Source organism: Acomys minous (genome assembly GCF_964271855.1).
Source record: "Acomys minous genome assembly, chromosome: 12".
Classification (NCBI taxonomy): domain Eukaryota; kingdom Metazoa; phylum Chordata; class Mammalia; order Rodentia; family Muridae; genus Acomys; species Acomys minous.
The window spans coordinates 6,426,959-6,445,090 of NC_140493.1; the positions used below are offsets into that span (position 1 = coordinate 6,426,959).

At 44.3% G+C, this 18,132-nt stretch overlaps 1 long non-coding RNA gene across 1 annotated transcript in view; it reads right to left on the reverse strand.

The window, feature by feature from the left end:
* LOC311578979 overlaps nucleotides 1-8,329 on the reverse strand; it is a 34,565-nt gene extending 26,236 nt beyond the window's left edge. Inside the window, exons 1-2 of the long non-coding RNA XR_014773017.1 lie at nucleotides 7,983-8,329; nucleotides 5,456-5,595 (exon numbers count right to left, since the gene is read on the reverse strand). This is a non-coding gene — a long non-coding RNA (uncharacterized lncRNA). The remainder of the gene's footprint in view (nucleotides 1-5,455; nucleotides 5,596-7,982) is intronic.
* Nucleotides 8,330-18,132: the final 9,803 nt, after the last annotated feature.

Here is an 18,132-nt window from a genome sequence, read left to right on the forward strand (position 1 = left end):
AAACACTATACACTATGCATGGTTACTTAACATACTTAATTAAAACTTTATGTTTATATTTAATTTTTAATTAGGGAATGTAAAAGCTCCCCCAACTAAGTGAATACTGGGAATGAATGAATTCTACCAACTGTTTAAAAAAGAACTGATTCCAATCCAACTCAATGTTTCCTAACAGAAAAGGGACGAATCCTACACACTCTTCCAGATTAATGCTACTTAATATTAAACCCAGACAAAGATACCTCAAGAAAACTGAAAATGTCCTTAGCAATAATAGAGCTTAAAAGTCTTAGTTAGAGCGTATTGATGGAAATCCTGTGATTAAATGCGAGTTACCAGAGGCGTGGGGGAGGGAGGGGTTAGGGGGGAAGGAGGGCAGGGGGGAGGGCAACTGATACAACATATAATGTTAGAAGCATGAACAGAAGCACAAGATCATTAGACACAAACACGAAAATCCACATTTAACAAAACCCAATGTTCTTCATAGAGAACACTCGCCACGCTCCAGGACTGGAGGGAACGTTCTCCACATGACGAGGAGGCAGCGCATCACTCCTCGGCAGGTGTGAAAAGCCAGCTAAGTGATCGAACGCTGAAAGGCAGCACTTTCCCCTGAGATCAGGAATAAGATAAGGGCCTTGGCTCTCAACACTACCGCTCAGCCTCGTAACTGGATGTCCTGGCCAGAGTTATTAGGCAAGAAGAAAAAAGAAGCTAAAGGCATCCAAGTTGGAAAGAAAGAGGCCAAATGACTTCTGTCTGCAGACGGTTTGTTTCTACACATGGAAACCATCAAAGCCTACGTCCAAAAAGAATTGCCAGGGCTTGCTAAAGCAGCCCAGTGGCCAGGTTCTACTCACCGCACTAAAGGAGTTTCTACACACCAGCAACAAGAAGTCAGAAAGAGAGATTAAGAGAACAATTTCAGGAAGGTGGGCACAAAGTCTCCCCCTAGCTGAGGTGTTACTGGCAATTGATGACTTCTGGGAGAGGGAGCGTTGTCTTTGGTTGATGCAGTGACTCCTGGTATACCAACCACACTCCAGAGCAGACCCCATTCCAGAGTTAATGGCCTAACAGCAACTGGACTCAAGAAGAGAGAGGGAGGGAAGGAAAGGGAGGAGGGAGCTTGGAGGGGGAATTGGGGTAGGGGCTGAACATGACTAAAAAGGTTAAGAAAAGAAAACAATTCCACCTATAGTAGCCTCAGACTCCTCATGAGTAAACCCCATCGAAGATGTTAGCCTTGTACCCTGAAAACTACTGCCATTGATAGAAGAAGAGAGGACCTCAGTAAGGGGAAAGATGGCCCATGTTCATGGATTGAGATGTCACATCAGGAAGGAAATCCTAGCCAGCCTGTTCTGTAGGCCCAGTGTGACTTCAGGTGAAGTTTCAATGACCTCCTTTGCAGAACGAAGATTTGATGCTCAGATTCATGTGGGCTTGCCGGGACCCTGAAGATCCAAATCGATACTGTCAAGGGAAAACAGTTGGAGTGTGCACACTTTCCGATTCCAGAGCTTCTGTGACGTCATAGTCATGGGGATGGTGAGCTAGCCCAAGGACAGACACACAGGGGAAAAGAAGAGAACTGATACCCAGAACTCAGCCAGAGAAAAGAGCAACCTCCTCAACAGATGGTGCCGGAGCGCTGAATGGCCACAAACAGAAGATTTTCATCTTGGTACTGAAAGGGAACTCCTTTTAGTTCCCTTTGGTACTGAAAGGGAATTAGCTTCAAAACCTAATTCAAACTAGATCAATAGCCTAAACTTTTTTTGTTTGGGTTTTTGTTGTTGTTTTGTTTTGTTTTGTTTTGAGACAAGATTTCTCTGTGTAGCCTTGGCTGTCCTGGACTCACTCTGTAAACCAGGCTGGCCTTGAACTCACAGCAATTCACTTGCCTCTGCCTCCCGAGTACTAGGATTAAAGGTGTGAGCCACTGCCACCTGGCTAACAGCCTAAACTTAAAAGCACTTGCTGCTCCTACACACGACCTGAGTCAGGTTCCTGGCACCCACATCAAGTGGCTCATAGCAGCCTGTAACTCGAATTCCAGAGGATCCAAGACCCTCCTCGGGCCTCCACCAGCACCTGCACACACATGGTGCACATACATGCACACAGGCACACACATATAAACATAAAATCAATATTTTTTTAAAAGTTGCTGAATGCTATGCGAATCTTATGTGAAAAGAAAAAGAAACCAACCAACACAAGATGTCTGCAAGCTAGAGCTTTACCGTATTTGACAAAATTTGAAGTTATACCACATTTGTTAGGAAAAGAAAGCTGTTTGCATCTTTAAACACAACTTCATGACTGTACACATTTGAGCCTGCTAACACTCGGCTTTTGTAGCACATCAGAACAACCCTTCTCACAAGCAGTGCCTCTCAAGACCCTGAAGAGACTAGTGTTACAACGTCTTCATTAGGGATAGCAAGGAAGCCACTTCAAGAATAATTAATTATAAAACATTATGTTCCAAAAGAGAATTTCAGATTTCTCCCAAAGACATGTCAAAAGAGTCTTTGGAATCTTCTTTTCATATTATCATTACACGCCGTTTAGCGTTTCCTTTCACCAATCTCATGTAGGGATGAGTCCCGATTACTTCCACATTTGCCCCAAACCCTCTAAGTTTATCATTCCCCTGTGGATGATGATGTGGAAAATGGCAGGAAGCAGAGAATTATTTGTACCTTAAAGTTAATTAAATATCATAACTGTCATGTTAGGGCCTGTCTTTCCCAAGCAAACCAAAGTTTGTCCAAGTCCTTCAAGCGCTGTGTTTCCTTTAAACTTTCCCGGGCCAGTCGTGTTGTGTAACCATTGTCCTTCCAGGTTAGTGAGGGCCTGGCCTCGAGCTCGCTCCGCAAGAGGCTGCCATCATTTAGAAAGACTCACGGTTACTGTGTGGCTGCCTAGGGACCATCCAGAGAGCTCTGACTTCAACGCTCTCCTATCCACGTGGTTGCTCTTGTTTTTAGATCTAAGAAGGCCGAGAGCCGCAGGCTGCATCAGCGGCGCAAAGGTGTGTCGCCTCATGCAACCAAGTCCTCACTCACCAAGGACAGTGTAAACGTGACTGCTTCCTCTGCCATCGAAGAGACAGAACAGTCTTCCAAAATTTAAACTCTAATTGCAACAGGGCCTCTCTTGTCGACACTCTACTCACAACCAGAAAGAATCTGCTAGATTTGTTAGCTTTTTTTTTTTCTCACTATGAAATCAATGAGACTTTCCAACTTCCCCCAAAATTGGAGATAACAGCCATATCTTGTGTGCATCCCTGTGAGGAAATCCAGGGGACAAGTCTCTCCTCCCTGCACAGCAGGGGTGGGTGCTCAAGTTTCCGCTGAGGCAGGGAACTGGGAAAAGCAGGGTCAGCGCGTTAAATACAGCTACAAATTCCTATAAAGTGAGTCTGTGTGAGAGGTTTTAAAATTACACTTCATTAGGTGGTCTGTTTACAAAATATTTTTTTCCTTTAAAAAGTACACAGAATATGCAATAGCTCACAGAAGAAGAGAAGGGACAGACCAGGACAGCTCATGGCCAAGCCTTGGGCTATTTTAACTCGGACAACCAGAGAGGAAGGAGCCAGGGTGTGTTGGCTCACCCTCCCGGTTTTCAGTATTTCCACCGAGGGGCTCCCACAAACCTCAGAAGCACACACCTAGTTAGAGCTAGCCGCATGCACTTATTTTTAGAAGACTCCTATGCTTCCAATCGGACTATACACTTAGCATGCTTCTATTCGTGTTGCCGTTGGGACTTACAGGAACTCACACTGTATAGCATGGCTATGTGGCTCTCAGGATCAGGCCCATGGGTGTCTGTCACTGATACCCATGCAGTGTTACAGCTGACACGGAGCCCTCTCTGGGTCATTCATCTGAAGGGGGCTGATAATGGGAGAGGACTGGGTAACAACCCCCCCCACATGGCCTCAGCTGACCAGGGCAGAGGCTGAGACATGATCCCTACGAAGCTGGGAACCACTCTTCACAGTTTCCTACTGATGCCAGGCACGGCTTTCCAAATAGAAGAAAAGAGATTTGGAGACTAGTGAATGTTAGAAGCAATTAAGAAGAAAAAAAAAAATCTCCATTTCTAAACCAGGTGTGGTGGTGCACGATTGTAATCCTAACACTAGGGGAGGCAGAGACAGCAGGATCGCTGTGAGTTTGAGGCCAGCCTGGTCTACGAAGTGAGTCCAGGACAGCTAGGACTACACAGAGAAACCCTGTCTCAAAAAAACGGAACAAAACAAAAACAAAAACAAACAACAACAACAATCCTCCATTTCTTAAATGCAGTCTTCTTTTTCTTCTGTAAGTATTTTTATCATAGACATACCCCAACCCCAGACAGCATGAAGCCCTGACAGGAAATAACCATAACACACACCTCACTTGTGTGTGTTATGGTTCCCATCCCTTTCCTTGATGAGTGGGAAAAATTCTAAATGCTGTCTGTTACTACAACATGCAAAATGAGGCTACGGACAAACCTATCACTCCCGTTACCTTACCAGCTCACTGTGGTCCACAGTCTGCATCAAATTCCAATCCAAAATGCATCTTATTTGGGAAATTTTTTTTTGCTCCCGCCAATCAGACATTTAGGAATGGAGCAAAGGTGACTTGAGGGTTAAATAACAAATCAACTTTGTTGATAAAACTCCATCCACTAAAAACATTTCTATTTCCAGTCAGTGTTTACCTAGGCTATAAAAGTTCTACCATGGTTCACCAGTATATAGTAGGATAAAAAACCATTTATATTTTCTTAACTTTAAAGCATCCAGAATAATGTTAAGGTATCTGGACAGTATTGGTAGTGATTAAGATAAAATTAGCCCTGTTTAGGTTTGATAACCAGGAATTGCAAATTACACAGATCAGCCCCCATGGGCCCCCTTCCTTTCCTGCAGGCACTGCAGAAACCCCACAAACAAGGGCTCACACACAACTAAAGGTTCACTGAGGGCCATAGATGCTGAGAAAGTTTTCCATTATAGAACTGGGGACCTAGACAGAGTTCCAATGGCAAACAAAGAGAACGGGGGGGGGGGGGGGGGAGGACGGGGAGGAGGGGGGAGCCACGATATGCCTCTCGGAAGGAGTTACACCTACAGAAAGGACCTTAGCCTCAGTCCCTCACTCAGACACACAACGGCAGAGGCAGAAGAGACAGGTGTGTGCATGACTATGCATCTCCCTTCAGGGCAGTACTGCCCACTGGTCAGCGCGGAGGAAACATGTACATTGTGTAACTGTGGTGAGTGACGTGGACACTCAGCCTGTAAGATCAATACATGCACTCAGCTTAAGAGTGTCCCGGGGTCTCAGTAGCAGGGACCCAGGATGGGAAAGGCCATTGAGCATAAACCTGACCTGATATCAAGGAGAAGATGTGTTGGAGTCCAGCTCACCTGGGGTTCTGGTAGGGTATGTTGTCCACTCTGGGAGAATGGCTGCAGTCGGTGTCCCTCTCCAGGAGAGCACTCAGGCTAACTGTGGTAGGAGATTCTTCAAGACATCGCCTGGCTCCAATCTAGTCTCCCAGTCCTCTCTATGAGGAGAGAAGATCAAAGGAAGGAAGACATGTTAAAATCATTGAACCTGGACCATAAAATCGATCTTTGAGCAAGCAAGTTAGTTTCCTCTTCTCACCCGACTGCACTTTTTTAAATGTGTGCAAAAATAAAGTATTTGCACAAAGACAACCATGCCGGGAAGATGCTGAGGGCCCTAGGGTGATTTGCTGACCTCACACAGCCTTCCAAGTGTCAGCTGTGGGAGCTGCCCTTCTTGATAGTATCTTCTCTTGTCACCCATCACATTCAAGGTGCTCATCTGTGAGACGGGCTGTGGGGAGCAGGAAAATACACAAGATCTGTGTACTGACTGGCTTTGTGTCAAGTTAACACAAGCTAGAGTCGTCAGAAAGGAAGGAGGCTCAGTTGAGGAAATGCCTCCATGAGATCCAGCTGAAGGCATTTTCTCAATTAATGATCAATGGGGGAGGGCCCAGCCCACTGTGGGCGGTGCCGTCCCTGGGCTGGTGGTCCTGGGTTCTATAAGAAAGCAGGCTGAGCAAGCCATGGGGAGCAAGCCAGTAAGCAGCACCCCTCCATGGTCTCTGTATCAGCTCCTGCCTCCAGGTTCCTGCCCTGTTTGAGTTCCTGTCCAGACTTCCTTCAGTGATGAACAGCAATGTGGAAGTGCAAGCTAAATAAACTCTTTCCTCCCCAACTTGTGTTTGGTCATTTTTGTTTGTGGTTTCATCACAGCAAATAGAAACTCGGACTTTAAGACAATCTGTTTCATTCCTTCAGGAATCTCAGTTAAGTCAGAGAGAGAAAAAAAACAATAGACCCAACCACATCAGAGCCTTTAGGTGGCTTATTGTAAGATTAAAATACCACACTGTGAAGTTGGAACTTATAAATGTAAAGGTCAATTAAATAATAAAAAGAAAAAAGAAAAACCAAAAACCAGAGCTGGGAGTGGTGGCGCACGCCTTTAATCCCAGCACTCCTGAGGCAGAGGCAGGTGGATCGCTGTGAGTTTGAGGCTGGCCTGGTCTACAAAGTGAGTCCAGGATCGCCAAAGGCTATACAGAGAGACCATGTCTTGAAAACCCAAAAATAAATAAATAAATAATTTAAAGGTCATGTTATTGACAGTTTGAGGCCTTTCCCTCATCGGTAAAAGAGTGGCAACAAAAATACTATCGATGTTACAAATTCTAAGGATTAAATGAAGTGTTCTCTGTATTCTGGATCAAAGCAGCTGGTAAGTGGTGAGAATTCAATAAGAGTGTGGGTGGCTCCGCTGAGCCCACAGCTGACCCAGCAAGACTTCCTGTGAGGCAAAGCCAGAGGCTAATACCTGCAGCTGAGCCCCAGGTCAGGCCCAAACACAGGCAGCATAAGGAGACATTAGCTACCTTCTTGGCTGGGGTCTGTGTCTTAAAATTTCTGTAGGCTCTCCAGAACATTTGATGGGTCAGACAAGCTTGGGACAGGCTGACTTCAGAGACCTAGGGACCTCCTTGGCTACACTGCTGGCCATGTGGAATTGCATGTCCAGCTGCGTGGCAGGATGCCTTTGCGGAGTCACCAGAGGAATCCAAAGAAAGTGCAAACGCACCACAGAGGGCCACGCTATGGTGCTGCCTGGCTCTTGCATAAATGCCTCTCTGGCAGCCCTGGTCCTACATGGAAGTGGGGGGGAGGGGCGGGGGGGGCTCAGCACAGAAGGCCAAGCGCTGTAGCCGCATGACCTGGGACCTAATGCTGCTTCTGCAGCTATGGTGTATGCTCGCCACAGGCAATCCACACGTAGAGGTGGAGAGGGCCATCCCTGCATGACAATGCCAACGTATCCCTTAAAAATGCTTCCCCACACCAGCACACCAAGGCTGTGGGAAGAGTGAGTCAGCTGGCTCCAAGGACAAGGTGCTTGAGGTCTTATTTTATCATTATTTATTTACTTTACTTTACAGCCTGGTCGCAGCCCCCTCCCTCCTCTTCTCCCAGTTCCGCCCTCCCAACCCACCCACCCACCCCACCCCCCACCTTCTCAGAGAAGGGGAACCCCACCACCACCATGGGTACCAACTCATCCTGGTACATCAAGTCGCAGCAGGACTAAACACATCCTCTCCCACTGAGGCCAGACAGGGCAGCCCAGCTAGGGGAAAGGGATCCAAAGGCAGGCAACAGTGTCCCAGATAGCGCCCACTCCATTTGTGAGTGGACTCACGTGAAGAACGAGCTGCACACCTGCTACATATGTATAAGGGGTATGTAAGGTCTTTGGTTGGTGGTTCAGTCTCCATGAGCCCCCGTGGATCCAGGTTAGTTGACTCTGTAGGGCTTCTTGTGGTGTCCTTGACCCCTCCACCTCCCTCTGTCCTTCCTCTCACTCTTCCACTGAACTCCCCGGGCTCACCTATTGTTGGACTCTGGGTCTCTGCATCTGTTTCCATCAGCTGCTGGATGAAGCCTCTCGGAAGACACTTAGGCTAGGCTCCTGTCTGCAAGCATAGCAGAGTATGATTAACAGTGTCAAGGGCTGGCTCTCTCCCATGGGGTGGGTCTCAAGTTGGGCCAGTCATTGGTTGGTCATTCCCTCCATCTCTGCTCCAGCTTTATCCCTACACTTCTTGTAGGCAGGACAAGTTTTGGGTCAAAGGTTTTGTAGGTAGGTTGGTGTCCCCCATCCCTCCACTGATTAATGTAGATCCAAAAAATCCCCCAACAAAAAAAATCTACAAACCAAATCTAAGGAAATATCAGAAAGAACACTCATCACAATCAAATAGGCTTTATCCCAGGGATGCAAAGATGGGTCAACATAAAAGAAATCAATAAACATAACATGTCACATAAATGTGCTTAAGGATAGAAATTACATAGTCATCTCCATAGATGCAAAGAAAATTACATCATCCTTTGAAGATAAAAATTCTAAGGAACTTAAAACAAAAGAAACATCACTTACTAGAAAAGAAGTCAATATACTACACACCTATAAGTAGCATTATATTAAATGGAATAAAATTCAATGTTTCCCCTAAATCTTGGGATCAGACAAGGATGCCCATTTTCACCATTTCTACTCAGTATAGTCACCAAAGTCTTGTCTGGAGCGATAAGACAAGAGAAACGAATAAAGAGGGTACAAGCAGGAAACAAAGACCTCAAGGCATCCTCATTTTCATACCATATGATCCCATATGTAAAAGATCCTAAAGTTTCTATAAGAAAACTCTGTTAGTGTTAGTGTCTATTAAATAATCATTTTACAGGCAACTACTTAAAAGTCATTTTAGCACATTTAATTTCCTACGTATCTTAGTAGAAATGGACAGAACTCTGTGTATCTGATCTTTACCTGCATTATGTAAAAGTTTACAGGGTTAAAGGTATGTACATTACATGACACATGGCCAATACATGCCCTCTTTCATACAGAATATCATAATGATCAATTAAATTCTTTTGACATTTCTGCCAGTTTTAACTGGTAGCATGTATATGGTAGACCTGCCAGGCAGATGATCCTGCTGTGAGAAGCCTTGGCCTACCTCTGCCTGCCTTGAAAAAAAATGAGCATTTTCATACTGTGCACACAAGGTGTACTTCTACCTCAGCCAGTGGGTTTGCGGGTGGTCTGCAGCACTCAGACTGCATGAAGCCTACAGTGTAGTGGTCCTACTGCCGGGCTTGGTCATGCTTCAGAAGTGGGTGAATTAGTAAGCATTAGGATTCTGTGTAATTCATGCAAATTGGCACTGGCTCCTTATATGCTAAGTGCGGATATGGTCCTGTTGTAATATATATGCCTCCCAAGATGCAAAGCAGAGAAGGCTTTCTTAGTAGGTTACACCAAAATGAGACGGTTATTTGTACTCTCTGAGACAGTATAGAAAAGCAAAGATATTATGGGATGTGGAGAGTGAAACGGACCTCCCACTCTGAGATCTATTTGAAGCCTCTCACTAGCAGAAAAAACTCCCACTGTTATTAACATTTACTGTGAATCTTGGCAACATGGAGATATTTGTTTATTTATTTATATATGTTTATCAATCCTTTGGGAATTTCACACAGCATGCTTTCATCTTTTGTGTGTGTGTGTGTGTGTGTGTGTGTGTGTGTGTGAATCTAGTCTATAAGAAGATATTTTATACTCAATTTTTGTCTAAGTTAACTCAACTTCAAAATTGAATGTCCCTTTTTGTTGAAAACAAAATGCCCATTAATTTTTCATTCTTATCTTTAACATCAATATATGTGACACACATATATACAAATGTTTATAAAAGATAATTTAAAAAACAATTGAACAAAATATTGTAAATATTGAAATTCTGTGAATTTTAAGTGTTGAAATATTGAGATATGAAGGTTTATGCATAGACAAGGCTTCATGTTGGTCACAGATTCTCTTGACCATTCTTAGTATGGCATGAAGGAAGATTTGCAGATGTCTTACTTCTGCTCATACAATGAGGAGAGACCCAGCCTCAATTGCTCTGTGCATCCCGCACACCTCATACCATCACAATGTTAGAACGGTATAAGGCTTGTGAGAAATTATGTTTTCAGAACAAAAGAACAGGACACTGATGCTGGATCAGACCTGACAGGATTCTTTCCTCTCAGCAAGCTGGATGCTGACATCTTGAATCCTCCATGTTCCTGCCTGAGGCGCCTCAGTTGCTGTTACCCATCAGAACAGGACAGCTTCCAGGGCAGCGTTGTAGAACATTTCTGATCCCAATTGGTCCAGCAGTTCAGCCTGTCCCATATAGGACTCTTACGTGTTTTCATCTTATTTGTCCCCCACTCTGCCCTATATAACTCTTCCCAGAGCCACCCACAACCTCCCCCCTCATGCCTCCCTCCCACCTCTTAAGTGACCAGTTGAGTCCAATCTGTGCCAATTGTGTGTATGTTCATGGGTGTGGAGTCACCCACTGGGCTGAGATTATCTAACTAGGACCCAAGCCTTTAAAGAAAACTGATTGTCTTCCCTCCAGAAGCTAACTGTCAATAGCTTCTTCGTTAGTGGTAGGGGCCCATGCCTCCCTCCACATCCATGCTGGCAAGCAGAGCCTGCTGTTTGTTAGTCTGTGAGTAGAGAAGTCCAGTCACATCCAGGAGACATTATTTCACTACAGTCCTCCCAACCTCTGATTCATAAAATCATCCCTTCCCCTCTTCCAACATGGTCCCTGAGCTACAAGTGTGAGGGTGATTATAGATGTCCCATTTGTGCCTCAGCACCCTACTGACACTTACTCTCTGCACTTTGACCAGTTTTGAGTCTCTGCTTTAACCACTAATCCACTACATAGAGGTATATTTCTGATGAGGTCTGAGGACTGCACCAATCTTTGGGTATAGAAATATGACTTTAGAAGGTAGTTTTATAACTATGTCCACTTAGCAGAATATAAATAGGTTTATCCCCAGGGCCTGTGAACTCCCAAATCATGAATTCTTGGCCAAAGTTACAGTTATAGGTATGAGTTTCCTTCTGTGGGTTAAACTTTAAGTACAATCAGAAGGCAGCCTGTTACCCCTATAATACTTACTCCACTGTTACACTAATAGGCATATCTTGCCACACCAATCATAAAGGATCCACAGCTAAGTAAGACTTTTGATGATAATGTTTATGTTAACAGAATTAAAGTAACAACACTTCATGCTGTATAGGAGTTCAGGGAGAACTTCAATCTTCTCCTAGATAATTCTGAGACTCTCTCAAATAATAATTTTGTTTACAGAAAACAGGCTAAACTCCTGTGTCTCTATGACCTAGTGTCAACTATGGTCCCATCAGACACACCTCAGGACCCACCCTGTAACCTCACTGAAACTCTTTAGCATCTCTTTGAAGACAGTACCTTAAAAGTCTACGTATAACTATTACTTCTGGACTTTCCTTCCTTTCTTCCAAAGTGCTTCTTTCTCTTAGCCCTGGTGTCTAAAATGTATATTAAAACCTCCTTTAATAAACTCAACTAAACTTCTTACTAAAAAAATTCAGTACACTTAGTTATCATTATATGATGGGTGACACATAAAATACCATATGTACACACATATGAAAATACATGTAAATTCAGTGAAATGAGAGCAGTCCTTGACTCTCTGTTGATAGACAGATGAAAGATGATAGACAGATGACAATAGGTAGATAGATGAAAGGTAGATAGATAGACGATAGACAGATGATAGATTTATTGATAGATGATAGATAGATAGTAGATAGATGGATTGATTGATTGATAGATAATAGATAAATAGATAGATAGATAGATGATAGATTATCCAAATCAGCTTCTTCCCATCCTATGAAAGCCACAGACAGAACTCTCCTCCTGTAAGCCATGGTCTGCATCCCTGTAGTGTCCTCTTTCTTAGCTCTCTCCCTGCAACAGACGGTTTCATCTGACTGCCTCTTGTGACAGACATTTCTTTATCATTTCTCTGATTGCAATGTCCTTCAGAGTGAAGATGCAAAGGCCAGATTTGCACTGATGCAAAGGTAAACACAGAGGCCTCTTAGGTAATTTATAAGCTATGGTTCTAAAATCCAACAAGATCAATGTGCTAAAAAAAAAAAAAAAGAGTGAATAATTCCCCAAACTTACGCATTCCTCAAAATTTTCAATAGTACCAGAATGAACTGTTCTCTGTCTTTTATGGAAAGGCCTCACTAGTACAAGATCACACCACGGGGTAAAACAATCATCCATTTAAGAAATATTTACTGAATAATTATGCCAAGTACTGTTATGCAACAGGGGACAGAACCAAGAAAAATTCTCACATTTATGAAATTGATGTTGATAATATGATATCACTGCATCAGCCATGTGCTCACACTGACCTTTCCAGCACTATGAGGGAACTGTGGACGCTGCTCAGACACAGAGGTGGCAGGGAGGGGAGCCTTACTTATAAGAAGTGGGTCATAGCAGTGCAAGGGAGAGTTGAAAGCTCAGACGATCTGTTCAAAACCCAGAAGATGCGTTGTTCATGCAGATTCACTTGATGAGTCAACTTCTACATAAGAGTAAAAAAAAAAAATTATCTTGTAGAAATTGAGAAGAACCAAGAAAAATGGTAGATGCTGCACAATTGTAACAGATGGCTGCTTTTAAAATGTATTTGCTTGCTTAAAGGCTATGCTATAATTTACTAACATTGGGGTAAAAACAGTTCTTTGTGGCTCCTGAAATGTTACTACAACCCTATTATTTAAACTCACATTGGCAGTCATGGGTTAATATTGGCTAAGGCATCTAAATTACACAAAATTGTATTTCATACAGCCAAGTAGTTAAGTGACTTCCAAATGCACTGGACCGACGACCAGCCTCAGACCAGGACCAATCTGTAGTCTGCCTGGCACAAGGCTTTCTTGATTTAGTTTCCAGTACCATGGTTGCCCAATGCTACTTGTCAACTATGTAGGAAACAAAGTGGGGTAGATAACTGAAAAAGCTGAATAGTCAGCAATTTTTCACATCCCACTGGTTGAGGAACAGCACAATCCAATGTTTGTATACACGGACTCACAGAGCATGCGCACTGGCTCACAGGAGCATGCGCCCTTCCCTTGCTGGGCACACTGTCCGTCAGCAAAAATAACTACTCTAAAGTTTGCGAACAAAGGAACAACTGCTGGACTTCGCAAGATGATCTCATTCTGCACATAGCTTTTCCCAAGATTTCCGTCTGCGAGGTACCAAGGGGCATCGTCGGAAGCCTGCAGTGAAACAGCTAAACTTAAAGTCCTGGTAGTAAATGTTGTCTGTAAAACACCAGCCTGCAAATTAACAAGAAGGGTAACTAGCATTATTTTTCAGAAGAAAGTTTTAGTAACTCAATGAATCTAGCCTTTGGGAGAGTAGAAAGTTGGTCTAAAAAAAAAATATATACATATACAGAGAGAGGGGGGCAGAGACAGAGACAGAGAGACAGAGGGAAATTTAAATTTGAGCACAGTTCCCCATAGATTCTGTTATAACAATCAAATAGTCAGTGATCAAAGGCTCTGCTGAAGAGGCCTCTTCTCGCTGAGGAGTGATCCAAAAGGCGTGGGAAGGAGTCGCCATTCTCTCATGAACCGGTGGGACCCCTGCACAAAGCTATATGGAATCCTTGTAGCAGCAGCCAATGGAGGGCATTTCTGAAGTCACGAGCATATTGTGACAGTGACATCCAAAGGCAGTGTTGTCCTGAAACCTTATAAACTGAGCAAAGTCATTGAAATGCCTGAAACGTGAGAGGGAAGGAGGGCTGTTATATATCCACGGGGCCCGGGGGCCTTGCTATGTCCCTTGGCGTGCTCCTGTTTTGGGTGGTCAGTGACATTGGATGTGCTCCAGGAAACTGATCTCTCCACTTCAGGTGGGGCAACTCATAAAGAGGGCATTCTCTAAGAACCAACTGTTAAGTCAGCTTGGGAATCTCATCCTTAGTCACTCAAGCCATTTTCAGCAGCTATCCGCCATGCATAAAGCGTATACCTGACCAGCTAGTCATTCTGCAAATGATGTCACCAGATCCTCGAGACAGGACCAAGCCTCCTCTGGCAGAGCCTCCTCATGTCATCCGGCAGAATGGGAGGCCCTTGGCATGCCAACAGCTGTGACCAAAATAAGAAATTCTTTCTTCTAAAATTAGTGAGCTTCTGTAACAGGTTCTTTGTTCTGCTGAAAGGCAGGGGGTCCCGGCTGTTCTACACTTCCACAGTTAGGACCCTGGTATGATTGATTGACTCAGAGACCTGCCTGGGTATATATAAACATCATGGCTGACGTCGAGTTTCAGATGTATGAGCAATGGCCCCTCCTCCCTGATGAACTAAACAGACAACACAGTGGTCCAGACACCAGCACTGAAAACGTTGACTGATTAGAGAGCAACTGTTGACTTTCCACTGAGCAGAGAGTGGCACATAGGTGCAGAGTGAGGTTAAAAGGGGCTCCATAAGTATGAGTGATCTATCAGGTCTCTCTACCTGTGTGTATTTGCATGTGTGTAATGGTCATGTGTGTGTGTGTGTGTGTGTGTGTGTGTGTGTGTGTGTGTGTGTGTGTAAGAGAGAGAGAGAGAGAGAGAGAGAGAGAGAGAGAGAGAGAGAGAGAGAGAGAGGAGAGAGAGAGAACACCTTGGGATATGTACAAAGCCACACAGCAGGCATCTGTACAAAACTACTTCACATTCTTCTGTGTGCTTCTCAGCCCAGGTAACTTTGCATCCCTGGACAAAGAGCAAAGTCTGGGGACATTCCGAGTCTTCATAATGGAAGGCCTTGAAGCTTCTACCCACAAAGCACAGGATGAACCCACAACAAAGAATTACCTGTCCCTAAAAGTTAACAAGGCCAGGGCGGGGAAGTGCAGCAGAGCAAAGTCCAGTGTGAGTCACTCCAGCATGCCTAGCAGCCCTGTAACCACACAGGAAAGGAGGGACTTGAAGGCAATTAAATAACTAATATTTTACTTAGCTGAGCATATCCAAAGTTTTAGGTTTCAACACTGCATTGACGTTTTCAAGTGGTTGCCATGTTTCACACATTTTTTATATAATCTTTGCCCACTGTGGACCTTGTATATGCAGGGCAGGTCATTCTAGATTTGTCACACGCTAGATACTAAACAGTCACACTTAGGTGGTGGCTGCCATCTGGAAAATGCTGTTCTAGAAGATTGAAATATATATCTCATTTTATTAATAGATGAAGAGTTTTCTCTCAAGCTTGTAAGACACGAGAGGCTGGATTGTCCCAGCTTTGAAGTGGGCCTTTCTGTTAGGAAGCAATGTCGATGGCAGGTACACACCTGATGAAGCCTTCAAATACAGCTCACGGAAAACATGTGGGGGAGGAGAGCTGTCTGCCACAGGCTGCCGATGGATGTCAATAGCCTTAGCTGCCTGAAAAATGAAAGGCAATAGGATGCGACCAAAGAGTGCTGTGGAAAGCTTAGATCCTGGAACACTGAGGGCCACTAGTCCTCACCTCAGGTCTTTGGAATGCATTTTACAACCAGTTACCCTAACAGAAACACTATAAATGTTTAAGGTTCCTTCCGCCCAAATATTAAGTCAACTTTTGAGTTTCGAGTAAGAAGTTTTGTCAAGTACCACGTCGATTGGCCAGCTGCGACTGTTCGGCCTGCACTGTACTTAGACCATTATATTTTGCAATAAAGGAGGATTAAAAACTGCTCTTGTGACTGCTTACAATCTTCTTGGGAATAAATAAATGATAACATATGAAAGTGATTTTTAGGACATTTACAAAGCAACATTTTACTGAGTGTTTTTATAAACATAACTCCATCCTCCAGGGCATTTTAAAGGAATATGGCTCACTTTGTTGATGTAGAAATAGCTGTATATCATAGAAACGTATTAAAATTTACTGGCCCCATGTCAGCCAACTAAGCCAGTTACAAACAGTTGAGTGTGGTTTTACTTGGCGCACACACAGGCAGTTAGTTCAATGGTTTACTCTTTAAAATAATTCCGCATGTGTTATCTTTTCAGAAGAGGAGAAATTTCATGGCTAGATTTCATGAAAATATCTATGCCACCACAAAAATGTCACGGAATAGCAAATCCACATTCTTTCTCACCTCTCCTCTCAAATTACGGAGTCGCATGAGCCTCAGCACTGGTCTTCAGTGGGGCGTTGGGTGGGAGCACACGCCACTGTGAGGCCTGGTGGACTCAAACCACAGGCTGAGGCCGATGTCTTCTTTTGTCCTCGGTTTAATGCCAAATATATCCCCCCAAAAAAGGAAAACAACTAGCGTGTGTGTATATATTTATCTGGTATTTCTGTAAACAGGACAAGAGTCTGAGAGTCATTCAGAGAACTTTCAACCAGGTACAGAAATAGTTGTGAATGTGGACACGACGCATGCACGTGCATGGATCCAGTCTGTGGAAACGTGACCTCGAGCTCGCAGTCAGACAGAGACAGCTGGAAGAGTCAGAGCTGAGCCAGAGGTGGCAGGGCCTAGCTGGGTGACATTTTAATTCAGATTTTTTCCCCCATGAGCTGGTTTCTAAAAGAAAATCGTTTACTGTAAATAATAAAAATAAATAAAGAGTTCTTTCTACAATTTATAAGAGATGAGAGAACAGATTGCTCCAGCCTTTAAAAAGGCCTTTCTGGTTTGAAATGATGCCCATGGCAGGTACATTCCCAGAAGACACCCTCAAATATAGAAAAACATGTGGGTAAATAGAGCAGAGTGGTCCCAAGCAGATGACTCTCTGGACAGTTTGAAAAGCTTCACAGTGTGACAGTGAAAAACTAGTGTGCTGATTGAAAAAGGGGACAGAGGGGCTGGGCGTGGTTGCACACGCCTTTAATCCCAGCACTTGGGAGGCAGAGGCATGTGGATTGCTGTGAGTTTGAGGCCAGCCTGGTCTACAAAGTGAATCCAGGACAACCAAGGCTACACAGAGAAACCCTGTCTTGAAAAAAGAAAAGAAAAGAAGAAGAAGAAGAAGGAGGAGGAGGAGGAGGAGGAGGAGGAGGAGGAGGAAGAAGAAGAAGAAGAAGAAGAAGAAGAAGAAGAAGAAGAAGAAGAAGAAGAAGAAGAAGAAGAAGAAGAAGAAGAAGAAGTGCAGCTGTCTAATGAGCATGTCTCTGGAGATGCCTGTAATAGCGCACAACTGAGTGTACACCTGGGAAGAAGGGACCACAATTGAAGAACTGCCTCCATCAATTTGGCCTGCGAGGCATTTTCTTGATTGCTAATTGATGGAGAAGACCCTATCCCACTGTGGGCGACACCATCCCTAGGTGGGCGAGAGTGGGCTATATAAGAAAAGTATCCAAACACGAACCTGGATGCAAGCCAGGAGGTTGTGTTCCTCCGGAGCCTCTGTCTACAAGGCTCCTGCTTCAGCTCCCGGCCCCGACTTCACTCAGTGATGGAAAGTGATGTGGAAGAGTGTGAGCCCACGCACACCCTTCCCTCTCCCAAGTTGCTTCCGGTCATGGTGTTTATAGCAGCAACAGCAAGCAAACGAGGGCAAGCACACGCAAGCTCACTCACTGTGTTCTGTCTCTTCTTGTTACGGGCCTGTCGACAGGAAGCATGGTTGGCCTGCTCTTCTTTTCTAAGTGCCAACGCCCAGGTCGGTACCATCTCTGTGTGACGTCACGCAGACACTTCAAACACAGGTTGCATAATGGAATGGTTGTTTTCTACCACGTCTGCTTTTCCTCTTAGTCCCCGTGTGGGTATGGCCACCACGAACCTCTGAGTTACCCAGCCCCGTACCCTGCTTGGTTTCTCCTCTACTTGGCAGTCAAATGAACATCATATCAATTCCTGGCCAAGAATATTGGCTTGGGAGCCAGTGAAATGGCTCCGCAGGTAAAGGCATTTGCTACAAGGGCCAATGACCTGATTTCTATTCCTAAGACCCATGTGGTAGAAAAGGACTGGCTCCCACAAGTTGTCCTCATGCGTGTACACACAAACACAGTAAACAAATGCTAACAAAAAAATTAACAACAACAACAAAAGAATATTGAAGGAAATTTT